Raw genomic sequence first — 16263 nt, forward strand, 5'->3', positions numbered from 1 at the left:
TGGAAGGGCCACGTATAAAGAACAGGAATGGGGCACAAAGTGAGGAACACATATTCACCCAAAAAATACAAGCAGACATCCAAGCTCTTTAAAAAGAAACAAAAAAAGGGTTCTCCTTCTGTAATAGTAAGTGAAAAAATATATAAAGCAATAAATAGGCCTTGTTTTCAAATTCAAACCAGTTTAGTTTTCAGCACTGGCAATTCACCCCACATTTATTTGTATAAGGACAAAGTGCTTCACATTACCCTCACCCTCTTTCAGCCTCTAAGAAAGCCCCCAGGTGGATAAATAGCATAAAACACAGAAGGCCAGAAATGAAGAAAGGTTACTGCTTGTAATGGACAACCCAGTTCATGGCCCAGCATCTTCATATGTCTGATGGAAGATGACAGGAAAAAGCGAACACTTTTATGTACTTGTGTTAACCAGGGAAGTTCTTCCCTTGCTTTCTCAGTGAGAAAAACTTCCCCTATTTTCTGGAACCAAAGAGGATATCTAATCAAACTTTAGATTTGCTTTTAAATTCAGCTAAGTTAGCTGCTGCTTTCTGGGAGAAGCAAATGGCACAAAGGGAAAACTATGATTCTTGTCTAATTTGTTCTCATCACAGTTGTCTCTTGCTAGATTCTGCATTTCATTTTTGTGACTAACCCCTGTGGGTTCCCATCATCTTTTCCCCTTCTCCTCAATGTTTTCTCAATGATGCATCTCTTGCCAAATTTTATTATACATTCTGTCTAAGCCTGCTTATCTCTTTAGCAGCATTTTAGAGAAGTCTTTCACTTAAATATTTTTCATACAGCTTGCTCATTGTTACCTTCTCTCTTTCAGTATTATAATAAAAGCTGAACCAGAATCTGCAGTCAGAAAATTTCAGCATAGGTTACCTGAAGAGTCAGAAAAATGCTGCTTCTTCTACCTCAAACACAAGCAAATGGGATTAATTGGGCCACATGCAGGTCTCTCTCCCCCTCCCTCTCCAACTAATCACTGTTGTCCATTTATGGTCTACTTGGAGAAGAGTCACTTCTACAACACCAAAAATTTGTCCTGCTTCAGCTGTAGGTTCAGACACATGGCTTCAGTGTATCGCCACTGGCTAAAAGCATTTCTATGCTTACTTCTGTTGTAAGCACTAAGCCACTATCAGACAGAGCTAACTGAAATTTTGGCCACCAGCTCCCAGGGTAATCTGCAGGGTGAGCTAGCAGCCTGCTTTGTGCATCTGCAAGGTGCAGTGGGACAGGGAAGGAATCTGGATTCCAGATAAGGGATTCTAAGAAGGAATTTCCCCAGGAAACAGTCAAAAACTCATTTTTTTCTTTTTTTTTTCCCCAAGTAGACAGCAGTGATACATCCCCCAGCTCCAAAGCATGACAGGGAGCTCTTCCGAGTGGCCTTTCTGAATTTGTTTTGTTTTTCTGTAGATGCCATAGGAGTTAAGGAGGAGCAAACACCAAAGTCCCTCTGTTGCCCTCAGTGTGTACAGATGCTGGCAGCCTCCCCTCACCCTGCTTCATTACTTTCAGGAGCAAATAAGTGAGGAATAAAAAGCTTCATTTGCTCTCTCAAGGAAACCCAAAGTGAAGCCATGCTCTGCGCCACCAACCAGGAGATGCAAGCAGGTTAGTCACCTGTCAGTAAAAGGGCAAATCCTCATGGCCCTCTTCTGGTGCACTGGCTTGGTCTCTCTGCAGACAAAAGGATGTCAGCAGGTGGCTGCAGCTCCTGGAATTGAGTTATGCCTTCATGAGAACTTGTTCAGAGCCTTTGTCGAAGCTTGTAAGGTCTCAGCTGCCTGCCAGTGGTACACATGGAAGCTATTTCAACTCTGCAGATCTATCTCTGCACAAAATCCACATCTCTGAACTGCAGCTGGACTATTTGCATCACTCTGGATATCATCAGCAAATCTGCTCTGCACAACCACTTACCTTTCACACAGGCACCAAGGTTCTCTGAAACTGGACACACACCATGTCTGAAGCACAGTTTCATGGTTTAAGCTGCCACCGGGGCCACCAAGGCAAATCTGATTTTGTGTACATCTGGAACTGGCCTTGTATGTAACCAGCAACAACCACCTCCAAATCTGACCTGCACACACACAACAGTAAATTTATGCAGACTGATCAATCTACTTCTTCATATCTGAACGAAGATAAACTACCAGTGAGGAAGATGCAAGAAATGAGGCCCACTTTCAATCAAAAACTACATTAATTTTTCATGTTTCCATTCTGCTTACCGGTGCAGAGTCTGAAAACTTGATCGACTTCTGGCCCCTTGCAAACAATGAACATCCCAGAAGCCAAACATGCACAGAAAGCAACAACATTTCAAACTGAGCAGTCCAAGGCTAAGTAAGCTGGTACATCAGTTCCATAGGCTAGGCAGTGCAATTAAACCAGAAGCTGCTGGCTACAGGAAGTTAATAACTCAGGCTGTTCCTGTGCCCGGAGTCCCCATAATAACAGCAATATTCTGGGGGGCAAAGGAACCAGCCTTCATCAGCACTGCACTGCTTTTTACTCCAGCCCAAGGTCTAAGAGATGCAATCCCAAAGAAGCCAATGAGGAAATGAAGCACAAACGTAGCGACTCTGCTCTGCATGAGCTAAAACACACAGAACCCAGCTTTCTACAACCCTAACCTATGGCTATTGTTTTGAGCAAGCTCTGCCACTTTCAAGCGCAGATGAGAAAGGAGTTTGCAGGAAATACTTAGCCAAATGGTCTGTGCTTCTCTGCCAATTCACAAGATCCTAAACGTGCAGGACTTGAGGTGCAGCTCAAGGTCTTGTATGAGAAATATCCAATCTTCCTGCCTGCAACTAGAGAAGAAAGCAAGCAATAAAAATTCAAAATTTAGTAAGAAAAAAAAAAAACAACAAGATAATTGAAAACTGTACAATCAGAAATCAGTGCTAATCTCAAGTGCACAGCACCTGGGACTTATCTTTGAAGGAAATGAACTGATGTTAATAGCTCATGAAAAGCATCATTTGCACGAGCTATTGCATGAAAGCAGTAAGAATGGTATTGGACTCATCACAGGAAGACTTTCTAACAATGGTAAGGAAAATCACTGTTTTAGTCACTGCTTATCCAGGGAACTAAGGACAAGAAATGAAAAATTGCAGACATCTGTACTGCATACTGCTGTATTATACCTCACATAGCATACATTTTAATATCCTTACCATTGTAGAGTGTAAACTAGACTCCAATAACAAAGTGCTCATACAACATGCATATGAATTACCAACAAATACATCTAGTTTTCCTTGAACACTTCATGTATTGTGGAGCTTTGCTGCAGCGTAGGAGGCCTCCACACCGCTGCGTACAGTTCACATGCAAATTGCATTGCTGCCATTTGTGCCTAGTTTAAAAGCAATTACTGTATGAATTTAAAGTAAAGTTTAACATATGAAAGACAAAAACAGTTGGCTAAGTATTTTCCTAAAAGATCATAAACATGTATGCAAACACCAGTGCCCACTTATCAGCTCTGCTCAGTAGGGGCCACCTCAAGATGGGCAGAAAAACATACAAAATCGTATTGCACTGCACTCACAGGCAACTAATGGATTTGAGAAAAAGATGATACCTTGCATGCTCACTTTTAAGTCTTGTCTTTGAAGAAAGCTAAATTGTACCTAATGAGATATCATAAAAGCTATATATTCCTTCTATTCTTAAAAAGTTTCAATCCTGAGCTGATAATAAAGGTACAGGGAATTGTCAGAGTTAGCAGAGAGCATTGAAGCAGCTAGCTTAGTTTAAATGTGGTACCAAAAGCCTGAAAAATTACAGCCAGAATAGACAATTCTAAGACAGCATTATCTACAACCAAAAAAAGAGATATTAGCCATAATTCCATGTATTTCCAGCAGCCAAGACAGGACTTTACATTCAATCTATCTTCACGATTCAAAGCCTAGCTTCAGTTGAGTTCAAAAACCATATATCAGATTTTGCCATCCTGAGCGTCAAAATGAAGTATTACAAGTGTCCACACTTCCACCCAAATAATAAATCTCCACAAAAAACACACAATTTGACAGCTGTTTTAGTCACAGTAGAACAAGACTAACTCTTCCTTCCAAGCAAAGGCTGTTTTTCTAAAGAAAGAAAACTATATCGGAACAACAGGTTCTAATTTCAGAGCCACTGTAAAGAGCAAGGGCAATCCTTCCAGCTATTCATTGACAGCCCAACCCCTCCATTGCACAGCACTGACCTTATGAGAAGCAGCAGGCTCACAAACACAGCACAGCTGTGGCTGGAGGAGAGCTCCAGGTCCACCTGTGTCCCCATCCTCTCAGTCCTGCACATATGGCAGCTCCACAACTTCAGGTCCTTCAACACTAGTCACACTAGGAAAAGCCCTACCAGGAGCCATAAACCACTGACATCTTTTCATTCCTACATTTGTACAAATGCTGACAGAAAGGTACAGGCACTCAACACCTCTCTAAAAGGACAGCTTGCTAGTACCTCAGCAGCTTAGAATTCTGCTCATTTTTAATCTTCTGCACTACAGCTTGTTTGGCTTTAACCCTTCAGTAAATATCATAGATAGAAGTCCCAGGCTGAGCTGTTACAGAAAAGCCTCAAGCATGTCCAACAAGGAGGTCAGAGGGAGCCATGCAGGAAGGCTGCAGAGGACCTGCCCTGAATGCATTGGTTTGGGCAGCATTATTTTCCTCAGTTTTCAAAACTAAGCTCACTTGGCAAGGAAGTCTTAATTTTTCTCCTAATAAATGCTAATTTTCACCCTCAGCTCAGAGCTCTGTCTTGGTTGTGCATCAATGAGAAAGATCAATGAAGCACCAGAGCTGAAAAGCAGAGTGGGTCTCTAAAGCCACCATCTCTGGGATGCAAAGCAGTGCTTGATCTTTTCAGTTTGAAAAGTCACTGAGGTATTATGTTTCTTCAAGAACAAAATAAAATAAATAACACAGCTTCTCTTGTAAACTTCCACACTGGGATGTGGAATGTGTTTTGAACTCCTGCAGTTCACCACCAACGCAATCAGCAAACGTTTCCAGCAGCCACTCAAATTGAATGTCTTTGAAAGGGCAGACTGACTCAGAGTTTTTTCAAGCCAGAAATGTTTTTACCTGCCTTTACATATAACCCTTCACTCTGCTATGGAAGAGGCAAACAATGTACTGTAGTGCCTCAAATACAATTTCAGGTAAATACTTCCAAGCACACATCCGAACACTGTCATCCTACTCCCCATCTCATCCCAGTGATGCACCAGGCTACAAACAAGCAACGAGAGCCCAAGGAAACAGCAGCACAGCCAGGACCCACTGCAATGAGAATGCACAACAGAGCTTTAATTTATTTGTGTTCAGAGCTTGCTGGTAACATCTCACACCACTGGCTTGGGGACTGGAAACTTGATTTAAACTGCAAGAGTATTGTCTGAGCTTAACCTTAAAACCTCTTCTACCACGACAAGTGTGGTAGATGAACGGAGACAGAATAAGCACAGAACTCTGCCCAGCTCTTCTCACACACTGGATTTTTTGGTTGATGTATTTAACACCGTTTTGCCTGCAACTGATGCACTGGATTGCCTCATTACTTGAGGCTGATGGAAGCCCTCAGCCTGTAGGTCTGCTGCCTGCCTGGCCGCCTCCAGGGGTTGGCTCCTGCCGTAGAAATCTGACTTAATGCTCTGATTAGGAACCTGAATCATAGAATGGTTTGTGTTGGAAGAGGCTTTTAAGATCACGTAGTTCCAACCCCCTGCTATAGGCAGGGACACCTCCCCCTAGACCAGGTTGCTCAAAGCCCCATCCAGCCTGGCCTTGAATGCTTCCATGGAAGGGACATCCACAACCTCGCTGGGCAAAACACCGATTTATATCCGCCGTGGTCACGTAAATCTCCAGCTCCGAGGGCTCGGAGGAGAGCAAAGGGAACCGCTCCCGAGCAGAGCAGAGCAGAGCAGAGCAGAGCAGCCGTTTGGGAAGCGCCCGGTGCAGCTGCTCGGTGCTGTAGCGCAGAACCGGGCAGCCGCTCTGACAGCACTGCCACTGCTGGACCAGAAAACTTTCTTTTTCCCCCCTTTCTTTCTTGCAGACATTCTAGGTTAGATTTTAAAGTTCGCTCACACGCTCATCAGTACGAAGGACAAAACTTTTTTATCCCATCCGAGCGGTGAAGCTTCTTACGGAAGCGGTACGTTTCCAGCTAGCGCTTCCTCTCCAGACACGGGCTGTGGAGGAGCCGATCGGAGGAGCGAGACAGCAGCCTTCCACAGCCAACGCATCCCACAGCGCCGAAGCCGCCCCGAGCGTTCTGCAGAGACGAAGGCAGTAACCCCGGAGGCTCCCCTCACACACTCCCGCCGCCGCCGCAGCGCTGCCCCCTCAAGCGCCGCGAGAAGCCCCCGCCGCCACACCGCCCGCCGCCGCCCTACCTGCTGTGGCGCCGCCCAGCGGCGGTGGCAGTAGCTGCAACACCGCACCAAACCGAGCCGAGCCGAGCCGAGCCGCGCCCCGCTACAGCCAATGAATCAGCAGCGGCTGCGGCCCCCCGGCGGCGTGGCACGGGCACGTGACGCGCCCGGACCAATAGGCGGCGCGGGCGGGAGCTGTCCTAGGTGCTTGCTGCGGCGCGGAGCCCACACCGACGCGTGGGCGGCCGCGGGCAGCCGGCGGGGCGGGAGCCGTGGTGTCGAGGGAAGGAGGAGAGGGGCGGCCGTTAGCACACGTTTTTATTATGCTTAACGGACGTTTCTGTATTTCAGTTTGCGCCTGTTACTCACGTCCTGTCACTGGGTACCATGGGGAAGAGTCTGGCTCCTTCTTCTGCCACCGGTAAGGGCACACCTGTAAACACCTCAGAGCCAGAGCTAAGCAGTAGACACCAGTAAATACCTCAGAGCCAGGCTAAGCAGCCTCTCCTCAGACATCAGCTGCTCAATCTTTGTGGCATTTGATCATCTTCACAGCCATCGAGTGGTATTGCACAGCAGCACAGCAGAGCCCTCACCCTGCTTTAGTACTTGCCACTGAACTTCCTAGTGAGTCCTTGCAAGTGCTCAGGCATTTACTCTTTAGCACCAGCCTCTCTTTATTGTTCAGACCCATTTGCCTTCCTGCACTTCACTGCAGGTCATCTACAAGTAAGGATATCAATGAAACCTCAGGTTTTCAACTCTTACTCTCTCCAGGCAAAGTTGTGATCTTGGACAGTTCTCTCATCTTCAACTCAGAAATATAAAACCAATGCTTATGCATCATCGCTATCAGAATCGAATAAACACAATGGAACCTCCCTTCTACTGATTTCATTGACATTTAAAAGGCAGCATGAGTCAGGATTTTGTTGTATTTCCTAGGCTTAAAAACAACTTAGCACTCCAATTTCCTCTCCAGGAAGGAAGCTCCATGTAGCCAATACATCACTTCCACTTCATCTCCTTTGATTTGGTCCTTCAAGGAAAGATTAGAGGCATCTAAATGCCAAATGCAGCAGGTGCCAAACAACGTGAAAGAGCATCTAGACTTCCAAGTTGGACGTGGCTCTGGGCAGCCTGATCTGGTGGTTGGCAACCCTACATATAGCAGGAGGGTTTAAACTGGATGATCACTGTGGTCCTTTTCAATCCAGGCCATTCTGTGATTCTATGATAACTAATGAGATCTGTAGTATTTTCTCATGTTTTTGTTGTCAGTTTCTCTTACTATTGGTGAAAATACAGAATTCATTATTTTTCTGTAACAGCAACAAAATAAACATGCTCTTTCTGGATGAAATGTGGAACTCCGGAGGCACAAACTCTTGAATAAAGATAAATCAGTGGGGTTTTCTAAAAGGCAAAGAAATTCTGCTGAGAGAAAGTGGAGAGCTGCATGCACTCAGATTGTGGCTAACCAGAATGAGAATGGAGCTTCATCTGCAGCATCTGCTCTCTTCTGGCTCTGCAACAGTGGCATCAGTCCAGTATACACAACAAGAAACTGCACTTACAATTAAAGCACAAATTGCAGATACATTGTCAACCAGTCCTTCTTGCTTGCCAGATTTTTAGATTCGTGTAGTCAGTAGCTGCCTGAGCTTTAGCAGCCACCTAAAAAACAAGCAAGCAAACAAACAAACAAAAAAACACTGGAACTTAATCAGACTTGATACCACCACTTCCAAAAAAGAAAAAAAAGAAAAGAAAAAAGCAGTCTCAAAAGAGAACCTTGCAGTTCTTTCATATCTCAGGTGGTTTAAATGAAAGGCAACAGTGGGACTTGCCAGGATCACTTACAATTAGTATTATGTTGCAAGAATAAAGTTGCTTGGATGTATTTCTATGTTTGTAAAAAGTTATAAAGAAGCAAACTTAAACATATTTACCTTTTCTTTTTCTTTTTCTTTTTTTTTTCTGTACTGCACTCACAAAACTTCTCAGAGTTGCAGATCTGTGAAAAGGCCGCCTTAATGAGCTTTCCAGCGTTGTTGATGGCCAACCATAGCAAATTCAAGGCTTCAAGGTCAACAAAAAATTGTTTTCTTTTTTCTCTCAAAGTACCTCAAGTTCCACAATTTATTCAGAATAATAAATTTCTAGCATGCATTCGTTTTTTCTTTGTGTGACCTTCATTCTGTGCTCTCTCTACAACCTGAATGTTCTGAACTAGATTTTAATAACTAAAAAAAAACCATCAAGTATTGTCATGCCCAGTTTGCCACTCATAGCTGTTTAAAATTTGAACCAAATCTGACCCTGTCTAAACGATCATTGGCATCCTAATGCGATTAATTTTCTTACATGAGCACAATGCAGATACGACATGTAATTTGTCTTTATATTTAAGCACCAAATTTGCAATCTAATTTTAAGAATTACTTACAGTTGTTTGATTTGCCCTAATTCCCTTAAATATTCTTCTAGCAAGGCTTAAGCTTGGAAGAAACAAGCATCTCTTTTTACTGTCAGTGTTTGAAGCATACAGCTCTCTTTGACAGACATCAAACATCCATAACCGAATCCTAGAACAGCTCTCTCACCTCCAACACTTGCAGTTACCTCTCAGCCAATTTCAAATCATGAAAAGTAAGAATAAATTGCCCATGATACTTACAGTCTGTGCTTTAATGCCATGCCAGATTAGTCCTGTGACTGCCTTCATGGTCTTTTGCGCAGCTGTGGCAAGCTGTCTAGCCTACATTATCTCATCCAGACCTCTTAATTTGTTAGCACAACATTGCTCTTCTTTGGTATATTGGTCAACCATAAAATCTTTCCATCTGGCATATTTCACCCAAATTTTTGTAGCATCTTTCCTTGTTCCAGCCACAGTTTGGTTTTGGTTTTTTTTTTTTTCGTTTTTTTTTTTCTTATAGAAACAGAGGAAAAAAGCGCTCAATAGTTTTCTTCCATGTAAAAGAGGGAGGGGATGGATGAGAAGATTTCATTCCAAGAAATCCTAGGTATTGTTTTCTAAATATTGTGTTTGATATGAAGCAGCTTTATAACAGCAAAACTATTCATGAATCAAAGGCATTATACCCCAGTTCGTTCTTATGATTCTGTTATTCTTCAGCAAAATAATCTGTGATGCCCGCACAGCACTGCATCAGTATGCAAGAGCACCAAAATGCGCTCCATGGCATTGACATTTATAAGCTACAGCATATAGTTCAAAGCCTCATCAGAATATCATGTTCACCCTCTGTATTGGGTACACCACAGTAACTGGTAGAAGTCACAAGCATGGATAACTGCCCTATGCAATAGCTCTTCCAGGTTATTCATGCTTTATTTTACGGACTGAGAATCAGATAAACATTGTTGTGATTCACTTTGTACTGAATCTGTTGTGGTGTGCAGAGGACCAGTTCTGCAGTAGAATCTGAAGCCACTGTATCTTTCAGATTCAGAACTCCCTAAAAAGGAAAGGTATCAGGAACCCTAACTTCAGTTATGCCTTCAGACATCAGCTCAGGCTTACAAGTGCTCACAGAATGCACCACTGATATTCAGGTGTCCCTGAAGCTGTCTGTGCCAAAGCTGGCGGAAGGAAATCTTTCCACTGGAAGTATCACCAGGTTTCTGAGTGCAGATTTTTCTGCAGCTCTCTGTACTCCTTTCACAGATCCACATTCTGCACTTTGACGGAAAGGGCTGTCCTGCACGTCAATATTGGCACGCCACACAGGTATTAACCCACAAGTTTTGGTTGACTTTAATTTCACCCAGTTCCCTGTTCTGTCCTGGTTCTGCCTCTTGCAGCTGAAATCACAGTTCAGGCAGGTGGTACATTCTCTCCCTGGAGGATAAATGGGAATGTTCTCAGACAGATGGATCACTGCAAAGACAAGAGATGAAAATGCTTCTTCATTCTCTCAGACACAAGAGTGATTATGTTCATTCATTCATTTATTGGTCCTCTAAAAAAGCTGTCATTTTCCGATCACCCCTTACTAGAGGCAGGGTGTGAAGTTTCAGTGAAGCCTAGAATCTAGAGTATTTCTCTTCCTGTTGGCTATTGCTGCTGACTCCTCCTTAGTAGAGGAGAGCACATAACCTACAACAGGTATCACTCCCTGTCAGAAATGTGTTTGGTCATAGAAAATCCACTATAACCTGTTCACTGCCATTGAAACTGCATCCTCAGAAATAGCTGAACCACTACACAATTCACCATAAAAAAGTCATTACACTACTTTCTGTGAGGCATCATTAGATGAATGAGAAAATGTATCTTGTTAGATAAACTGATATCATCAGAAGAGGCACAAAGCACTGCTTCTGGACTGAAATAGAAGCTATATCCTCAAAGCTAAGTACTAGCTGAGCAAGATATTACCTTGATTGATATTAATCTGTTAAATGGTTTGGGAAAAAAGGTGGCTGATACATGTGAAATAGGGATTGATATTAGAAAGGGATGAGGCTGTAAGGTTGGTAGTTCAAAAAAAAAAAAAAAAAAAAAAAAAACTACAACCAAAAAAAACCCAACCAGCAAGTAGTGGTTAATCTCTTCTAGATCTCTAAGTGATAAACCAGGGCAGAAAATGGGCAGAAACAGTAATATGCCTCAAAATGCCAATGTTCTTTTCAGTCTGTGGTTTTCAGTATAATCACAGCTATGAACTACATTTCCCAGACTCATCTGATTGTAGTAAATACCTTGAGGGTCACGAGGGAAGTGACAGGAGCACTCTGTGAAAATCTTGACAGTATGACAATAAGCAGGTATTTGTTCTGTACTGATTGCACAGTGGCAATTTGGTTACCTCAAAATTCATACACATTCACACGCAATCACTTCTACAAGAACAGCAACTGGCCAACGCCACCACCTCAGACACTACGAGCAGGCACTGCAAAAGATTACATTCATTTAAGAAGGAATATATTTCTGGGGAGGCCCTTAAATACCATTTCCTGTATTACAAAATAATCCCTGTTTATGTGCAGTTGTGATCTAGAACTCTACTGGCAGATGCACGAAAAAAAAAAATGCAATCAAAAGTGAATCAGCATCTATTAAGAAAGAAACAGCCCTTGAGGGGAAAAATCACCTCCCTGCCTCAAGGTGATTGATAGGGACTCCTAAATTGCTAACAGTTTTCATTTATTTTAGGCATTTAAAATATCAAACGTAACCTTAGAACTCATGCCTCATTTCACCTCCAATGAAAGTCTTGCTTTCTAACAGCTTTACTGCTTAAAAATAAAAATAAAATAAAATAAAATAAAAAAATTAAATCCTCATCTGATACAACACCACAGCTCACCACATTCTGAATGTAACGTTTTGACTTCTAGTCACTGTCAGCTTCTGGAAGTTTTCTTTGGTGAAACTTCTGATATTCTTCCACAACGATGGGGGTTTTAGCCTCTAATCCTTGTGAGTCATATTTCTTCAAAGAAATAATCTTTCAGCTTGGACTAGGATAGTTCTCAGAAACAGCTTTTAATATTTAAGTACATGCTGAAGTCTGAAGGCTTTGGATTTTTGGATGGGTTCAGATCTGACTCTTGAGTTCAGCAGAGTTTTTTTAACCTGCCTACTGTGCCAGAGAGAAGCCTACAATGTTTTATCTTCTGCGTGATGGAAACCAGAGTGCACCAAGGGCCAAGCAATTTTGTCAAGAGGAGAGCATGGAGAACAGGGATGAACGATGTAAGGATCCTGCTGGTCAGTACAAGGGCAGAAAGTCAGAACTTTTGACCTGTAACTAAGTGGGGAGTATTCATTCCTGCTCCTTTGAAAAAGGCAGCTCCCATCATGGACCTAACTTGCTAACCTGCAGCCTTTCTCCTCTGAGGATTTGGCACTGCAATCATCCGACTGTACAAATATTATTTCACAGTTTAGAAAAGTTTGCCCTAATGAATTGAAAACTTTCCTATGCAATAGGCAGCCAGCAGCCTTATTTCAGTTAAAGAATCTTTTTTTTTTTTTTTTTTTTTTTTTTTGTCAGAGACTATGCGAGTATGAAATCTATAAGTCCAATAAGATTTTGTATCCATCCAATATCTTTCTTTGATAGGGAAAAGCCACTTAAGCCACTTCTGTTCAGCTCATTTAGGTCAGAAACATAGTTTGCTGATTCTGCCAGATCTAATAAAAGCACCATGTCTGTGTTTCTAAGTCAATACTGTTTCTGAGGTACTGCTTAATGGCAACTTGTTCTAAGCTGGAACTTAACAGAGTGGAAAAGAGTGGATAGAAGGAGATGCCACAAGGTTCAAGACCAATTCAGCCCTCTGTATTACAGACAAACACTTCCACAGCTATTCCCAAGGAGGAGCAAAACAACATCCAGGACCGCGAGAACACCCTATAGCCAAGAGTGAGGTTTGGAAGACTAAGCTACAAATGGAATGCAAGTACATTTAAGCTGTCAGACATGAAAAATCCTTCAATGAAACACGTGATAGGCTAATTGTCGTGCTGAGCTGGTTTGTGAGAAAGGATTGAGGTTCAAACAGTTCAAATAATATAAATAATAGAAAGATTTATGGAATCATTCTACACATCTCATAATAAAACTAAAAGACCTTCTCTGTATTCATGAAAAGAAAATCGGATGTTAGTGCTTAAAAGAACATAATGGTCATAAATAGGCATCAATCCGATGGGGATGCGACTACGAAACAATTCAGTGCTGGTTTAATGATCAGAGTGGGTGGAAACTATATGCCTGAAGTCTCCTCCTGAAAGACACAATTATTGTTGAAGTGCTTCTCTCCAGCAAGAACTTATTATTAACTTCTCCCACCTTTCATGCATCTTTGAGAAAGAGCAGTCTTTGGATCGCATGAGAGGGACTCAAAATGAAACAGAAAAAATCCTTGAATTGTTCTTACAATTCAAGTTCCCAGTGAATAAGTAATTATCTTCTAATAAGTCTGCTACAGTGATGATGAAAACTGACTGTGTTCTCTGAGCATGTAGAGTACAACATCAAGTAAAAACCCTGACATCCAAGAACAGAGAGCTAAGCAACTCTAAATTAAGTTGATGAGATTCTGTTCTTTGTTTCCTTGGGAGCTTTGTTTTGCTTTTAACAAAACAAGATTTGACACAAGGGCACAAAAACTTGACATAAAGCTAAAGATACCAACACTGTCTTATGATCAACAACACCTTTCAGACTTTGGAGGCAGACAAACTATACTTTCATTCTCTCTCATCTAAATGCTGGCATACATATCTACCCTCGCTGCTGGTCAAGCCTGATGTTTCAGGAAAATTAGGTCCTTGGGTTTGAGGTCACAGACATTTATTCTCCACAGTAAAGTGAAGTGTTGCTTCAAACTCCCTTAAGCATCTTTTTGGACGATGAAAACTTTGACTATCCTGTCAAATCCTCACCTGAACTTTCACCATCAACATGGCTGTATTGAAATGGCATCTTCCTCTTGAAGTCAAGCTGTGTGTTTTAAGCTCTGGTTGTAGACGAACAATGAGTGAAATAACTAGAAAGGATAGGGAAGCTAACAATGTTGATCCTGGTCTATGAGCCCTCAATCATTGTTTGCAATGCCTATTGTGAGCATATTTCAGCTAGCTCCTCTTAGGATGGTAATTACACGTAGTGCTAGTTTATTTCCCCAAAAGTTGTGTATGAGTGGCATTGAGCTGATTCATTAGCCACATCTCGTACAAGGCTCATTATTCCTGACACAGAGCCACACCAACATGGCTGCAAGACTTCCCTGTCCCAGAGGTAACTAATTTCACACCTAACAGACAGTGATCTCTGCAGCATCTGATGGCATACTAATCCTGAGCATGTATAAATAATAAAACAAACAAAAAAATTCACCAGTTAAGACAATCAATTCCTATAGGATTGGGTCTCACCATTTCAAAGATGGTAAAAAATATCTGCCATTGATAAAAGTCACAGTGCTCCAGAAAATAGAGGACATGGACACATATGCCTAGCTCTGGATTCCAGCCACAGCTGTAAGCTAACGATGGTAGAATCATAGAATTATTTGAGTTAAAGGGATCCTCAGAAGTCATCTAGTCCTCTGACATTGTGGGCCAAAGTAATAAAATAGGAGGCATTACTTTTGAAGCCGCTATCTTACATCATCACGGCCAAATGACTTCTGGTCAACGTAGTGTGCAGGCAGAGTATCTGGGACAGGGGAAGGCTTGCATACAAAAAGTGTGTGAATGTGTGTCTAAATGGCCTAGTTTTCTCCCCTTGGGAGGTGATTGTTACTTTATGGGGAGTCTACTAGAAGGATGCTTTTTAACATTAGTCTACCAAAAGATCTCACATGTAGTCCTGGCCAGTGCACTGTGCTCCATACTGGGTGCCTCTGACTTCTGTTTTACTGTCTCATCACAAAAAGGTCAAAGAGAAGAATGAAACACTGAATTAAATGTAAATGCAGAATTAACTTTGAAGTGTATATTTCTCTAAGATTAAGTTTCTCAAAAACTGATGGGAGCTTAGCAAGTAGTAATACTTCTCCATTCTTGATTGAGTTCATCTAGACCTATGGTTAGGTAAACAGTTGCATGGTCTGTCCAGGTTTTCTTTCCAGGGAAAGTGGAGGGAAACATGGGGCTCCATGCCTAGAGGAAATGCTTCTGCAATTGGGTTTAACATGCTCTGCAGGAGCCACTTCCTGTCTCTTGTCCCTTAACTGTAAGCAGAGTTTAGCTGAACACCTGGAATTGGCATCTAAATAGTTAAGGAAGGTGAATAATTCCTCTCACCTTTCCATCAGCCCCAGTTACACATACAGACTGAATACCCTTCCGTTCATCGGTGCTTTGTTTGAAGGCAAAATAACAACTGTTGTGGCAGGGCAATAATACCATCTACTGGAGAGGAAAAAAAAAAAAAAGCATATACATATATACATAGGGCTGGGTAAATATCCTTTCCTACAACATGCTTAACTGAGGGGTTTCAATGCTCTGTCCCTGGAGGTGTTCAAGGCCAGGTTGAATGGGGCCCTGGGCAGCCTGGTCTAGTACTAAATGTGGAGGTTGGCAGCCCTGCCTGTGTCAGGGGGTTGGAGCTTCATGATCCTTAAAGTGCCTTCCAACCCAAGCCATTCTATGATTCTTTCAGTCTTCCTTGCCAGAAGGGAAAAAGTAGTGCAATTAGAGATATCATACTTATTATAGAACAGGAAATGTTGCAGAGTTTACAATTTCCTCCTCCTAGTGTGAGGGAAAATTTTTCTTAAGTTGAGACATAAACAAAAAGAAGCTGCAGTTCTGTTAAACTTTTGCTTTCATAAGAGTAACCTATCCTATTCACCTGCCCCACAAGAGACAAGTTTAACCCAGATACTTCAATTTTACATTTTTTGGCTTTTGAGCTACTAGCTCCATACACAAAGATCTTCCGTTGATTTTAACAACTAGCGGTTGTCCCTGCATCTGCTTGTTGAATATAGCAATTTAAATAGAAATATCAAGCTGGTCTTTCAACAGGAAACATGCCAATACCAGCCAAATACTTTTATTTACCAGATGCTCCATAAAGTCTCTTGCATACCTCCTACTGTTATTAGGCAGTGGGAGGTGCATGGTACCAGTGATAAAGATGTGGCAGTAGGCTACAAAAGCGAAGAACATTATGTAACAGCTCAAATCTGTTAAGACTGCAGTATCTTATTGAGAGAGGAATGTAGTAGAATCACTCAGTCATGCAGAGTAGTGGGAATAAACATAAGACAGCTTTCTGGAAGCTGTAACTGCACTGCAGAGTAAAGACAGTTGGAATCTCGCCTCCTGCAGAAACACAG

Source organism: Tetrao urogallus (genome assembly GCF_951394365.1).
Source record: "Tetrao urogallus genome assembly, chromosome: 2".
NCBI classification, from domain to species: Eukaryota; Metazoa; Chordata; class Aves; order Galliformes; family Phasianidae; genus Tetrao; species Tetrao urogallus.